Raw genomic sequence first — 16,562 nt, 5'->3', positions numbered from 1 at the left:
GCGGCTCTTTTGTTTATTCTCGACATTGTGTTTTCTCGATGATATCGATGAAATATTTGAGGTTGCTAATATTCATGTTGCTTAGGCGCCTTCTTCTTTTATCCTTCTTTTATTGCTTGTTTGAGTTCAGTTGTTGTTATTATTTCGGAGCTGTGCGAGCTCTCCACGGCCTTTATTTCATACGCTTCCCTAACTTTTCATTTCATACACCATGTCTTTTCTCTGTTTATTCTATATTTCTGGGAAATGTGTTTCCAGTTTCTTCACATATATTTCTCCACATAGGAGTGAGACCTTTTCCCGTATTGCAGGTCTGGTTTAGCATCCATCGCTAATATTCTTGCCTACTTCTCGGTACAGGCATACGCAGCTGTTTTCCGTTAATTGTCACTAAAATTGTATTTCCTTCTTTTCTCACATACACAGCTAATCCTGTCTTTTAACTGTTTGCTTTTGCTTTGTGTAGTACCTGATAGGTCTCTTTCCTTCCTCTGTAACAATAGTGGTCTAGGCATTTTTGTACTTGTAATCTTCTTTTGATAGGTTTTGTCCACAATTTATATTACAAATGATGAAGTGTGTAACACTGGAAGCTTGAGGTTGATCATATTTTTGTAAAGAGATATCGTAACGATAAAAGATTTTATAAGATTGCCGGATGATCGGCAGAAGATCGACGTTTGAAGCGAAAACAGACCATTGGCCCTCAACACACATAACTCTGAATGGGTGTCAACAGATTACACATACGCACAGCCGTCTGCAATTCCACAGCATGTGTACATTTGGAAACTCGTATACTGTTGTCTACATCTGGCGTAATTATAACACAAGGTCGTGGTAATACCTTTTTACTTACTGCGACTGTAATGCCAAGAGCATTTTCAGTTGCGTGATGGTAGCAGATAATGTACTAAGGTGGGCAACGGAATGAATGTACTTGGATGGCACGTCTGAATCGATAAATCCCTACGTTAGAAACATGAAGAAGAAGGCCACCGTTATTTACTTCAGGAGTATCCGTGTGATCAGTGTTGTAGCTTCATTAAAGTTGCCAGACAAAATAACCCTTGAAAAATGTTTAGCTCGATTAATTAACACAAATATTATAAGGTATCCTGTCGATTGAACTGATAAAAAGGCGTCTATGTCTACATGGCCACTCTGCAAATGACTCTTAAGAACCTGGCATAGGGTTCATTGAACCACCTTCATAATAATTTTCTGTTATTCCAGTCTCGAAGGCACGTGGAGATGACGAACACTGATATGTTCTTTCCAGTTTACGTTGTTTGTAACTGTAATTCCTAGGTACTTAGTTGAATTTACAGCCTCCACATTTTATTGATTTAACGTGTAACTGAAGTTTAACGGATTAATTTTATCACTCATGTTAATAACCTCGCGTTTTTCATCACTTAGGAACAGTTGCCAATTTTTGCACCGTATACATACCTCTTATCATATCTTTTATAGATAGAAACATCAAAAAAAGTTTTGTATCATCCCAGTTCCCATTAATCCTGAACATAGAAGTTGAATATCGATATTGTATCACAGACAGAGCGCCTTTGACTGTTCAGAGATGTCACTGAACCCGCCCAAAGAGCATGAGCAGCGCTTATTAGACGGAGGGGCTCCGACAGCCGATCAGTTACAGTCATTCCACCATGAATGAGGTACAAGTCTAGTGCTGTATGTAGTTCGACCATGCCTAGACGGTCAATACGGCGGTCCGATCGCGTCCGCATTGTTACTTTGTGCCAGGAAGGGCTCTGAACAAAAGTGTCCAGGCGTCTCGGAGTGAACGAGAACGAGGTTGTTCCGACACGGAGGAGATGCAGAGAAACAGTAACTGTCGATGGAATGCCTCGCTCAACCCTCCCAAGGGCTACAACTGCAATGGATGACCGCTACCTACGGGTTATGCGTCGGAGGAAACCTGACAGCAACATCACCATGTTGAATAATGCTTATCGTGCAGCCACCGTACGTCGTGTTACGATTCAAATTGTGCTCAATAGGCTGCATGATGCACAGCTTCACTCCCAACGTCCATGGTAAAGTCCATCTTTGCAACCACGACACCCTGCAGTGCAGTACAGACGGGCCCAATAACATACAGAATGGACCGCTCAAGATTGAAACGATGAGTGTCGCATTGTCGCATACTCTTTCAACCAGACTTTCGTCGGAGACGCGTTTGGAGGCAGCCCGGTCAGGCTGAACGCCTTAGACACACTTTCCAGTGAGTGCAGCAAGGTGGAAGTCTCCTGTTGTTTTGGGGTGGCTTTAAGTGGGCCGACGTACGCTCCTGGTGTTTATGGAAGGCGCCGTAACTGCTGTACATACGTAAAAGCTATCCTCCGACCGATAGTGCAACCATATCGCCAGCATATAGCGAGGCATTCGTCTTATTGGACTACAATTCTTGCTCCATCGTGCACATCTTGAGAAGTTCAGGATAACGACATCTCTCGATTAGAATGGGCAGCATGTCCTCCAGACATGAACCCTATCAAACAAACCTGAGACAGATTGAAAAGGGCTGTTTATGGACGACGTGGCTCACCAACCGCTCTGAGGGATCTGTGCTGAATCGCCGTTGAGGAGTGGCACAGTCTGGACAAAAAGTGACGAACTTATGGATAGTATGCCATGACTAATACAGGCACGCATCAATGCAAGAGGACGTACTATTGGGTGTGAGATGTACCGGTGTATACAGCAACCTGGGCCACCACCTGTGAAGGTCTCGCTGTATGGTGATACAACATTCAATGTGTGGTTCTCATGAGCAATAAGAATGGTGGAAATGATGTTTATGTTCATCTCTGTTCCAGTTTTCTGTACAGGTTTCAGAACTCTCTGAACCGAGGTGTTCCAAAACTTTTTTTGATGTGTGTAGTTTTGCTATTTGTTTTCTTCTCCTGAGGAATTTACTAGACGAAAAACGACAGAATTCGCGGCAAACAGCCTAAGACACGGCTACTCAGACTGTCTCCTAAATATTTTTAATAGATAAGCGAAAGCAGATGGCCCATAACTGTACCTTGGCTAACACCAGAAACCACTTCTGTTCTACTCGATGACTTTCCGTCGATCACTACGAACTGAGACCTCTCACATGAAACCACAATTCCAGTCACGTAAGTGAGACGATACTCTGTGAGCATGTAATTTGATTACAAGCCGTTTGAGAGGTACGACGTCAAAAGCCTTCTGGAAATATAGAAGCATGATCGCTTATTGGTGAGAAATTTACAGTTGTACATTCATGGCCGCGAGGTGTAATAAACGAGTGACCTATTTCAAAGCAAGAAATTCTGCTCGTTAGGTAACTGCAGGTTGAACTGGTGCGAGGATACGGAGATCTCTAAACAAAAGCTTCCATAGTCGACCATACGCTTGACTGCACCTCTTGGAATAGAACAGAAACCTTGCAAAATATCCTTGAGATGTGCCTTTTCACTGGGATATCTGGGTTTAACATAGCGAAAGTTCTAAGAGCTCTTCAATGTTTAGCTAGATTGCAGCTGATTAATGTTGATATTTACGCTTTCCCGGCTGATGTTGTATATAGAAGAACATTTGTTTCATACCGACTACAGAAGCACACCTGACTAAGCTTCATTAATTACGCACATGTGACTAACAGTGAATACATAAACACAACGGATTGATAATGGACGTACAAATACAACGGGCTGGTAATGAATATGCATCTGACTGTAATGAACATACAAACGCAACTGAATTAATTCACTGTTTTAACGAAAAATTTACATAGTAATTCTGACAACAGTTTTATTAAGATTCCAGCGTGTCACTGCACAGTTGTAAGAAAATCTGAAGCAGTGAAGAGGTTTGGGATTGCAGATAACCAAAATCTTACTTCCAAAAAATATCTGCTTCTGCTATTTAATTCTACATTTGATACAGGAAAACACAGTCTTGCCTGTGCGTTAATCACAGAACATTAGGACATTATAAATGGAAATGAGGGTTTGAATAGCAAAGAAAAGTACTTGTGGTGGGATTCCATAGGAAAACATGTGCTTTAATGACTGCAATATTTGTGCTGTAAACAAGAAAACTATCAGCATCTGCCAATAGATGTCTGAAATCCTTGTTGTAGTCTATTGACTTCAGGCAGTGTGTGTCCATCTTCTGCGGAAATATTTAAGTGTTCAAGATTCGTGTAGCAAAAACACATATCACAACTTCAGCTTGGCGTCAGCACAGAATAATCTGGCAGCTAACGAGCAAGTTTTGAATTTCTTCTGTTTTGACGTCTTTTTGAAGTTATAATACGTGTTTTCATTACACGAGTCTTCAAGAGTTTAATATTTTCCGTGAAGATGATCATACAGTGACTGTAGTCGATTTGCTACAATAAATGATTTCAAACCTCTTAAGAACGATGCTGAAATTTTTCATGTTTAAAAGAAAACTACATTTCCTCTGTAAGCACGACCGGTACAGAATGAAAACAGATCAGTAGTCCTTACTTACTAACGGCGATATTTCATCACAGCCTATTAAACAAGATCAAATTCACCTCTCTTCTCTATCACAACATACCGGAAGAATAAAATAATAGTAAGGGTGTCATCAGAATATTAGAAAGTTTGATATTCCTCTCAGAGGAAGTGCCAAGTGAGAGGTTTACATTAATATAAAGCTAAAGGAAAAGCGATATATTGCAGTGTACGGACCACGTAGTTGAAACTACTACCGCATCATCTAGTGCAAATCGCTAACTCTCTCACATAATATCTTAGTAATTAGACAGAATGTTACGTTTAGTAAAAATAGAAAAGGGAATAAAAGAATCTAAGCAGCGAACAGAGGTGGCACGTGAAGAACAAGAGTGAAATAAATCTTCCAAATGAATGAATAAACCTCTGGAATAGCAAAATGCAAGGGCATTGTCCGCCTACAGCAAAATTTGTCCTCCAAATACCTTTAATTAATTGTTCATATGTCGCAAATTGTTCGATTAAGGAGAAAGCGTTCAGGAACAAGCTAACATTCTAACTAAAACTAGAGAATTCTATTTTCCACTTTGGTAATGTATTAAAAAACTAGCCTGAACAGCCATGAAAATATGATGGATAATGTACAGATAATATTATACACCAACAGATTTACCAAGAGAAACTAGTTCCTTACAACTGCAGTTGACATGAAAGTAATAACACCTCGAAGATGATGCAAAGAACCAGTATTTCTAATATCACACTAGAGAGCACTCTTATCGCTCAAAAACCAGACGTCATTCGGCCTCATTAATCATTAACTCATAAGGCAAAGACTTTGGGCTCACAAGCCACAACTCAATCGAAATTCAATATATTGTCTTATTAAATTTTGAAACGATGGTATTCATATTATGTATATTGCAGTCTTCTTCAGAAAATACTCTAGAAAAGTTAGGTTATTCCCAATATGAGTAACTGTTCCAGAGCCTAACATGGGTATCTACCTAGGAACAGATATTCTATTCAAGTTTAAAATTATGGCAATGCACAGAATCTCTCCAGTACTACACTCCTGGAAATGGAAAAAAGAACACATTGACACCGGTGTGTCAGACCCACCATACTTGCTCCGGACACTGCGAGAGGGCTGTACAAGCAATGATCACACGCACGGCACAGCGGACACACCAGGAACTACGGTGTTGGCCGTCGAATGGCGCTAGCTGCGCAGCATTTGTGCACCGCCGCCGTCAGTGTCAGCCAGTTTGCCGTGGCATACGGAGTTCCATCGCAGTCTTTAACACTGGTAGCATGCCGCGACAGCGTGGACGTGAACCGTATGTGCAGTTGACGGACTTTGAGCGAGGGCGTATAGTGGGCATGCGGGAGGCCGGGTGGACGTACCGCCGAATTGCTCAACACGTTGGGCGTGAGTTCTCAACAGTACATCGATGTTGTCGCCAGTGGTCGGCGGAAGGTGCACGTGCCCGTCGACCTGGGACCGGACCCCAGCGACGCACGGATGCACGCCAAGACCGTAGGATCCTACGCAGTGCCGTAGGGGACCGCACCGCCACTTCCCAGCAAATTAGGGACACTGTTGCTCCTGGGGTATCGGCGAGGACCATTTGCAACCGTCTCCATGAAGCTGGGCTACGGTCCCGCACACCGTTAGGCCGTCTTCCGCTCGCGCCCCAACATCGTGCAGCCCGCCTCCAGTGGTGTCGCGACAGGCGTGAATGGAGGGACGGATGGAGACGTGTCGTCTTCAGCGATGAGAGTCGCTTCTGCCTTGGTGCCAATGATGGTCGTATGCGTGTTTGGCGCCGCGCAGGTGAGCGCCACAATCAGGACTGCATACGACCGGGGCACACAGGGCCAACACCCGGCATCATGGTGTGGGGAGCGATCTCCTACACTGGCCGTACACCTCTGGTGATCGTCGAGGGGACACTGAATAGTGCACGGTACATCCAAACCGTCATCGAATCCGTCGTTCTACCATTCCTAGACCAGCAAGGGAACTTGCTGTTCCAACAGGACAATGCACGTCCGCATGTATCCCGTGCCACCCAACGTGCTCTAGAAGGTGTAAGTCAACTACCCTGGCCAGCAAGATCTCCGGATCTGTCCCCCAATGAGCATGTTTGGGACTGGATGTAGCGTTGTCTCTCGCGGTCTGCACGTCCAGCACTAACGCTGGTCCAACCGATGCGCCAGATGGAAATGGAATGGCAAGCCGTTCCACAGGACTACATCCAGCATCTCTACGATCGTCTCCATGGGAGAATAGCAGCCTGCATTGCTGCGAAAGGTGGATATACACTGTACTAGTGCCGACATTGTGCATGCTCTGTTGCCTGTGCCTATGTGCCTGTGGTTCTGTCAGTGTGATCATGTGATGTATCTGACCCCAGGAATGTGTCAATAAAGTTTCCCCTTCCTGGGACAATGAATTCACGGTGTTCTTATTTCAATTTCCAGGAGTGTATATTTAATAAGTTACCCTATTACACTACTGCCCATAGATAATCAGCAAGTGAAATCAAATTAGGAAGAAATGTTATAAAAGCCGAGTCACAAATTAACAACCATTTCAAATGGAAGCTGTTGCCAACTATCACAAATTTCCATTATCGATACAGAAAAAATTGCTTCAGATATTAGTCAAAACTCAGTTCCTTTGTAAATATCACGTGACCCATAGTAGAAATAAGTTCCCTTTTATGGTGCAAGATGGTGCATGAGTAACACTGTATGTCTTAACGGTCCACAACTTATGTAAGTACACGGATTGGAAAATGGCGACACCAAAAAATAATTGATTTAGATTTTTGGAATTTCGGGGCACATTTGTTCTAGTAATATATTAATATTGCAAGTTCATATAAGCACGATATAAGCGATATACCATCAGACTTTCCAAAAACAATCCACACAGTTCTTAAGAATGCAAGAGGCTATAATTGTAATTTATATTTTGTTTATACTTGTTGCTGGTAAGGAGGAAAGTTAGTTATTAGTATTTTATCAATGATCTCATTCATAAGCAACCATATGACAGTCATCACAGTCGCTCAAGAAAGTTATAATTAAGCCTTACTTGTTTAATCAGAATCGGACGATGACTCTCCTTGTCCGCAGTCTCGATGATTCGAAGCGATCTGCAATCCTATGTATATAAAATGTCTTGGTTTTCTTGCGTTGCGTAGTCAGCCGGGAAACCTCAGATCAAGCGGAAAGTTTGCTTCGATAGAGTTTAATTATCCGAGGACATAATGGAGCTCTAAGATCTAATAATTGCAGGTTCGTTTTCAATTCGACGGAAGTTCCTTTCTGATTCCCAACGAAACGGCACCTCCGTGCAAATTTCCAATTAGAGAGTACATATATAATGCAATTCCTTACACAACTTTGATGTAAATGCTCTGTATATATTTTCTTGAGTAGCATACAATATATTTTCAATCTCTTTCTGCCAGTAATATCGATAGCAAAATTACAATTATTCATTGCGGCTATTCGGCACGGAGGACATCCTAGATGTTCTCTCAACACGTCAGAGAGAATATTAGAAAAAATAATTATGAGCTCATGGAATAGTAACAGTACTGTACTAATTTGCGCGTCGATTCTGCGAATATGGTCAGGTAGGAAACGTAATTCGCTCATAGCATTGTGAAAGGATAAATAATAGAATATAAGGAGATATTACAAGGCCCAAGTGTGAGAATCGACATAAAATCAGCTTATCATCTCATGCATCCATGTTCCGAACCAGAATAACGTACAGAAGAACGGAAAAGAAAGGCGTTCGACAATGTAAAATGGTGCACGTTTTTGTAAAAGCTTGGAAAAATGGAGGTTGACTACTGGGAAACACGAGTAGTACACAATATGTACGAAAAGGAAGAGGGAAAATATAACGGTGAAGACCAGGAACGAAGTGCACGGATCGAGAAGTGTGTAAGCCGGAGATGTAGGCTTTAGCCCATGCTGTTCAGTCAATAACGATCAAAATAAAAGAAGGTCTATGAATGGAATTAAAATTCAAGGTGAAAGGACATTAATGTTAAGATTCGCTGGTGGCATTACAGGATTTAATGAATGGAATGAACAGTTCAATGAGTATAGAATTTTGATTGTCAGTAAACCGAAGGAAGGAGAAAGTAATGAGAAGTAGCAGAATTGAGAACAGTGAGAAACTTAACGTCCTTATTGGTGACCAGGAAATAGGTGAACTAAAGAAATTTTGCTACCTGCTATTCCTGGCCAAGAGAAGGCTCCTTGTATCAAACATACGATTCAATTTTAGAAAAAAAATTCTAAAGATGTACGTTTGGAGCACAGCTTTGTTAGGCAGTGAGACATGAACTTTGGCAAAAAAGTAACACAAGACAACAGAAGCACTTGAGGAGTGGTGCTATCGGAAAACGTTGAGAATTACGTGTACTGATAGGAATGAGGACGTTCTCCGCAGAATCAGTTGGGAGGGGAATACGTAGGAAACATTGACAAGAAAAGGGTATAGGGTGGTAGGACATCTGTTGCAGCATCCGTTAATAGCCCTCAGGAGTCTAGATGGAGCTGTAGAGGGTAAAAACTATCAAGGAAGACGGGAATGGGACACATGCAGCAAAAAAATGAGGACGTAGATAGCAAATTCTACTCTGAGATAAAAAAGTTGGGACAGTACTACAAATCGTGCCATGCAGCATCAAACCCGTCAGCCGGCTGATGACACAGAAAACAAACATTTTAACTCTAGTTTCGAGTCTGATAGCTGTTTGACGTACTTCAAAGTTTCTGTATGTTTACATTTGGATATATTTGACAAATATAATGTTTAGGTTGTTCTCTGGAGTTGTTACGTGCGAAATCCTTGGGTTGTGATTGTATATAGCTTATAGTTTTACAAGGACGTTCAATAACTGTACAGTATATGTAAATAAGTGCTCGATAGTACATGTTCCGTGTTTCCTGTACCAAAGCTCTATTCTGGTACAGATAACAGGTTCGTCAAAATGTGTGAATGGAGCGACATACGTACTGCAAAGCTGAGTTACGAGGAACACTTATAGTCTCATGGACAAAACGTCTACGCCGTTTTGCACATTAACTACAGATAGTTAAGACTCCATTTCAAATGTGCTACAACAAAAATTAGTTATTGATTTCGCTATGGGAATGGCTGTAACTTCAAATCTTCTTTATTTGCAATACACTGAAATACGAAATGAAGTTCCTATCTGAGACTGCACAATGGAAAAAAAATTAGCAATATAGGCAATCACTATCCTCGCAGAGTGCTCATGGTTTAATTTCTGACTTTACCAAGGCCAGAAATGAAAGCGGAATAAAACCTCATATCTGCCGGAAAAGAAAAATAATTACAGTTTTCTGTTGTACAACATGATGTATCATAATCTTTTCCTCAAAATTGGTACTTGGTAGAGTGAACAACAGCATCTGGAAAAACCTATTCCATAAAAAACAATACTATTATGATTAAATTAAATATTAGAGTGGAACCACATAAACACATATCCTACAAGCAACATATAATAGCTGGTAGGAACAAAGGTATGACCTACAGAATACCGTAGAAGCAAACTATCCTTAAACATATAACGTCGCTGACTTAACTGTCAATGCAGCTGTCACGAAACGCGAAACTTTATTATGAAATAAAGCTTCATAATCCGACATCTACACAAATTGCTGCTAACAAAGAAATATCAACTATAGCTCCAAGAATAACAACGGAAGAAACTTATACAATAGTGACAGCAATTGGGACACTGATGTTGTACGGATGTCAGGACAATCACATTATTTAGCAAACCCTAATGCTATAATACGTAAAGTAGTCTGAAATATTCTACCAAGCTATGACTTTTAACAGCTAATCTGAAGATGGTAGTCACTCTGAAAAAGGTTGATGGTAATAAACGATATAAAGAAACACAGAGTGGTCCTTGGTGTCATAACGCAACATATCTATGAATTATAAAGCGTCAGGAAGTCGTTCCTTGAACCTTTATTTGCAATAATACACTCTGCCCCCCCCCCCCTCCCCATTTTCACATCCCTGTCGCAGACGTCGTTAAACCTCGGCGCGTTTTACTTTGAATATAGTGATTTAACACCTGGAGAATATCGTAACTGAAAGAACGTTTTACATTTTGCTTACAGATACCAAAGACACATGTTTAAATACGGCAAAACTGAAAAAGGTTACTGATGAACCTGTGGGAATGCCTTTACTTGGAAACTTTTTTCCTCAAAACCATCAAAATACAAAGTAAAGCTGACTATAGTAATTATGGCAGAATCTGTTGGCGATGAGCTCAAGTTGAAACACACACGTGTATAGACACGTGATACTGACAGTTGTATCAAAAGCAAAAAAATCTAACAAACGCAGTACTGTTCTTTTAAACTGCCCACACTATAACCTTTCACCATTTTAGTCTCCCCAGTTTACGGAAAGCGACCTGTAACTGGCGAAGGTGCGAATGTTTCGTGCGCCTTGTATTCATGTCCACACCAGTGGAGGACAATTTTGCCCTGCCTGCCATTGCTGGAAGAAGCTCTCTGTTTGGCCTGTTCTCACGAAAAGGGAGAGGCTTAAGAAAAAATTTAGGAATGTGACTGGGTGAGGCGATATCGCTGTAAAATACTTACCTATGACTGCGCTGATTATGCCTGGTCTATTTGCTTTAAAAATACACTCTTAGAGAATGAGTGGAGGACACGGGAAAGGTGCGGCTGTGAAAGGGTGGGTGCCTAATTTCAAATGGCTCTGAGCAATATGGGACTTAACATCTATGGTCATCAGTCCCATAGAACTTAGAACTACTTAAACCTACCTAACCTAAGGACATCACACAACACCCAGCCACCACGAGGCAGAGAAAATCCCTGACCCCGCCGGGAATCGAAGCCGGGAACCCGGGCGTGGGAAGCGAGGACACTACCGCACGACTATTAGATGCGGGCAGGGAAGGTGCCTAAGAAGAGGCATGGCATATGATGGAGTACATGTGTTTGCCCCGGCTCGTTTTCCGGCAAGGAAGCAACCAGGCACCTAGAGGTAAAATTTGATACAAAAACTTCATTGCTCGCTCCTATGACACATAAGTCCATTACTCTCCTCCATAAAGTTATAAACATGTACAAATGATTTCGCTAAGTGGTACAGATAATAGCCGGAATACAGCAGTTTTATTCCTACCTGAATCGTAACGGTATACATTAGATACACGTTTCTCTTTAGATTAATCGCATGCTCCTGTTTCGCTTCCTTCCGCTCTACATGGAGGACCACACTAGCAGTACTTGGTAATTAACTAACTACGCACAACGACTAACTGCATACAGTCATTATCTGTCGCCGTCAGCCATCCCAATACTACGACCACGTTTGCCATGAATTCATGTTTTGTACTTGTAGTCAGTGGAGATGTAATTAGTGTTGTCACAGAGACGAAGCCTATATCACGCCCAGAGCAGATGTCGGCCGCTAACTGTAATTGGTATAATCGTAACCTAAGCACGTTGACTAATTCAATAGAGGATCGTACTGACATAGATTTGACAGTGACTGACGTACTGAATGCCGCTGGTTTACGAGAGATATGTTGACGTTGTCCATTTTAGAGTATTCAGCGTTAAATCTGCCATATTTTCGATTATAAAATAGGATTAATAAAAATATATTAGAAATTCTATGACCGTCTCCTTCAATTTGATTAATCAAAAAAAAGTTACACATAAAACGAGTCCAGTTTCAACAGTGGTGACTTACATTCGTTGAAAAAACAGAAAAGAAATGAAAAGGAGGTCATTATTTGATACACCATGCCTCAAAGTATATTGGTTTAAGTATGTATGGACGCAGGTTTCCATTATGAATACAAACTGCAGGTAGATTCTCGTGCAAATCATGACTACATAGCTTACCTTGTGTTCCCATTCGCAGCAAATATTAGAAGGTAAGAGAAAGGACGTAATGATGGGGCTTCCTCATAACGATTTGACAGACTGCATTTCAATTTTACGGCAAGCACAGTTTTGCTGTATTCCATAGGAACGTGAATAATGCGCCAGTTGGATGTAACTGATGACTGTTGCTGATCTTGCGCTTCAAACACTGCTAGGTACTGGTGATAAATATAACCAAATTCTAATAAATGATAATACCAATGAACCAAATTTAGAGTGGCGTGAAACAGTTGTGTTAAGTCATCTTTCCACGTAGTTATGGATTGGAAGTTTTCTAATGATTTTTTCACACCGTCAAAGCAGTCGAAATATTTTGTCTGCCAACAAATTATCGGTTTTACCCATATTCAAAAATAATAATTTTATCATTTCTGCTTACATAACACAAAATCTTCATAATGTACCTAACAGCGTTAGGAAGCAATGTTTCGGCAAAAAGCGATTATGTTTCTGATGCTATGTTGCTAAAATACTATGCATTACTTGCTGGTCGTAAGTGGAACAAAATGTATGTTCCTTTGACCGGACCCAAATTATGTAAATTTTATAACAAGATGACTTCCTCAAAGATTTCGCTTTATTTCTAAATGCATGGTAAAACTTCTGCTATGCTGCGATATGGCAACTTGTGTTAAAATTGTAAGTAGGCTGTTTAGGTTTTCTTATAGGTAACGCCACATAGCGCTCTGTATGAAAAATCACTGGCTGTGCTGTGCGCAGTCTGTGGCTAGTTGGCATTGTTGTCTGCCATTGTAGTGTTGGGCAGTGGCAGCTATTAAGGTAAATACATTGTTTGTTCTCTATTAAAATCTTTCATTTGCTAACTGTGCCTCAGTAGTTAATGACTTCCATAGTTTGAATCTTTTAGTTAGCTGGCGGTAGTGGCGCTCGCTGTATTGCAGTAGTTCGAGTAAGGAAGATTTTTGTGAGGTAAGTGATTTGAAAAACATATAGGTTAATGTTAGTCAGGGACATTCTTTCGTAGGGATTTTTGGAAGTCAGATTGCGTTGCGCTAAAAACATTGTGTGTCAGTTTAAGCACATTCGTGTATAATTGTTCGAAGAGGACGTTTCACATAGACCAGTCTTCTATAATTTTTCTAAGGGGACGTTTCATATGTCGACCCTTAGCCAAGGATACCTCACTGGAATCTTCTGATTTTTTCTTGTTGTTTGTGTAGTTAGTGTAGTCTTTGTTTACTGCTAGCGCGTAATCATAGAGAGAATTTCCTTTGTAGTTGCAGTCTTTCATTGTTGTACAGTAAAACAGTTGTGGCATGCATGTAGATTTGCACCAAGTATTTCGCAGCTTCGCTTGCAATTAACTAGATATTATTTTCAGTGCTATATTAATTCTCTTATTTTTGCTCTTCAAATTGTGCTTTTATGTGTTATTGTGTGAAATATTGTGACAATAATGTCGTGTGAAAAACGTAACACTAGGCTCCAAAGTAAACTGAGGAATAATAGTGACGACGAGCGTCGCTTATCAGCACCACTGTGTAGTGAATTAACAGACATTCGAAGTAGTAATTTGGTAATTGTGCATAGGGAAATGGAGAGGGCTGCAAATAATGGTGTAGACAATGAAACAAGTAGTGAACAGGGAACAATTATCGATCGATCAGTCGGCAACAGCTCGCCTCAGGAATCCGAAATGACAGAACACAATATTGCAAATACTGTAGACTTAGGTTATGGGTCCTCACCGTTTTCTCAAATGAGTCAAGACACATTTTCTGCCTGTCAAAATGTAAATGTTGCCGGTGAAAATGCACTGCCAAAAAGCATAGAAAAACAGATTCCAGACACTAATACACTATTATTGCAATTAATGCTACAAATGGAACAAAATCAGAGACAAACACAGCAAAAGCTTCAAAAGTTAGACACAATGGAACAAAATCTTAGACAAACACAGCAAAAGCTTCAAAAGTTAGACACAATGGAACAAAATCAGAGACAAACACAGCAAAAGCTTCAAAAGTTAGACACAATGGAACAAAATCAGAGACAAACACAGCAAAAGCTTCAAAAGATAGACACAATGGAACAAAATCAGAGACAAACACAGCAAAAGCTTCAAAAGTTAGACACAATGGAACAAAATCTGAGACAAACACAGGAAAAGTTAGACGCAATGGAGCAAAAGCTTCAAAAGTTAGACTCAATGGAACATACGCTTGAACAAACACGTGAAGATTTAACTACTGAATTACATAAAATCGAATCGAAATGTCAAAAAGTCTGTAATGTCGTAAAAACACAAATTTGTGAGCATTTCCAACCTATTTTTTCGCGGCATGAAAATGCATTACAGAATCACGAAGCAGCCATAAAAGAACTGCAAACAATTGTTCATGAAAATCATGAGACCTTGCAAGCTAAAATTGACTCAGTTGTATGTACCGCTTCGGTTACGCAACTTGCAAAAACTCAAGAAAACTTACAGGACACAGTAGACTCTCTGAAAATTGGTTCAGAAAGACACATGGAGGACATTAGTTCATTATCAGAGAAAGTAGTTGAACTTTCGGATCAGGTAAATAATTTATCTATCAAAGTAGATGATAATCCGAATGACACAACACCAGTAGTCTTTAATGATACAGAAGAGTTCGAACAAATTAGGAAATTCAAACAAAATCAAAATCAAATTAATACGCAACACCAAAGAGAAATCTGGGAAGTACAAGATCAGCTGACACAGGTAATACAAGAATTACGTATTTCAGAGGACTCTCGCACACCAATACGGGAAGAGGGACATAAAAATACGGAACTGACACAAAATAATAACACAGGGCACTTTGGAGATTATGAAAGAAATTGGCCAAGTACACTGAACTTTGAGATGGAACCGCCGAAACGACGTAACAATGACCGATATGCTACCCGCCGACACGATGATTTTGACTATAAGCTGTTCATTACTGCACGTAAATTCAAAACATTTAAGAATTCTGGCAACGACATTCATCCACAAGTGTGGCTCCATCTATTCTCTCATTGTTTTCCTCCCAACTGGTCATTGGAGGACAGGTTAGAGTTTATGTGTGGCTACTTAGAGAATGAACCAGCCGGAAGAATGCGATCGGTCATTCAAGATTGTCACAGTGAAGGAGAATTTTATCATGCCTTCCTCTCAGCATATTGGTCTCAAGCTACACAAGACCGAGTGAAACATAGCATTATGATGATGAAACACTTTGAACGATCTGAATTTTCCAGTCTTGTCAAATATTTTGAAGACATGTTGCATAAGTATCAATATCTTTCCAACCCATACAGCCCTTCAGAACTGATCCGCATTTGCTTAATGAAATTGCCGGAACATTTAAGGAATATTATTTTGGTTGGGCGTTGCAAAGATGACATTGAAGCTTTTCAGGGACTCTTACAAGATTTAGCAATTGACACAGACAGTCGCGGGAATGCGAAAACAGGAAAACAACCACTACAGGTCACATCCGTCGCATTTCCGCGATGAACGAAATAATAACTGGACACGACAAGGCTATTCTTACAACGCAAATCGTGACCAAAACAGACACAACCCGTAAGACAACCGTTGGAAGGTTAGTAATAATTACAGAGAAAGATCGCATTTCCGTAGTAATAAATATGACAGAGACAATCATAGAAACAGACAATATGGCAACCAAAACTATTATCATCACGGGAGACGGAATAACTTCAGACGCAACGGTCCACCGCGCAGTGATAATTCACGGAGAAATTCTCCACCACTTAACCGACAAGAAAGAAACTGCAGGAACTACGGACATGACGACAGACGATATAATCATAACGACAGACCGGAATTTCGTCAGAACTGGGGGGAATCAAACAGAGCTGGGCCCTCTCGGCAAGGTGAATTTGTAGAAGTTAGGTCTCCTAATCCCAATAACGACGCACGCCAGCAAAGAGATAGCAGACAATGACTCGCACCGCAGGCAGCCAAGTGCGCTGGCTGGCTCAGAGAAAAATAACATAGGCGCTAACCTTTAGAAAAACTCCAGTATTCTTTACCGACGTATACCGCATGATATTTGCTTTCAAGCTGAAACT

This window comes from Schistocerca gregaria, chromosome 5, assembly GCF_023897955.1.
Source record: "Schistocerca gregaria isolate iqSchGreg1 chromosome 5, iqSchGreg1.2, whole genome shotgun sequence".
NCBI classification, from domain to species: Eukaryota; Metazoa; Arthropoda; class Insecta; order Orthoptera; family Acrididae; genus Schistocerca; species Schistocerca gregaria.
The sequence above is the reverse complement of the archived record's forward strand: the minus strand, read 5'-3'. Positions refer to the sequence as shown.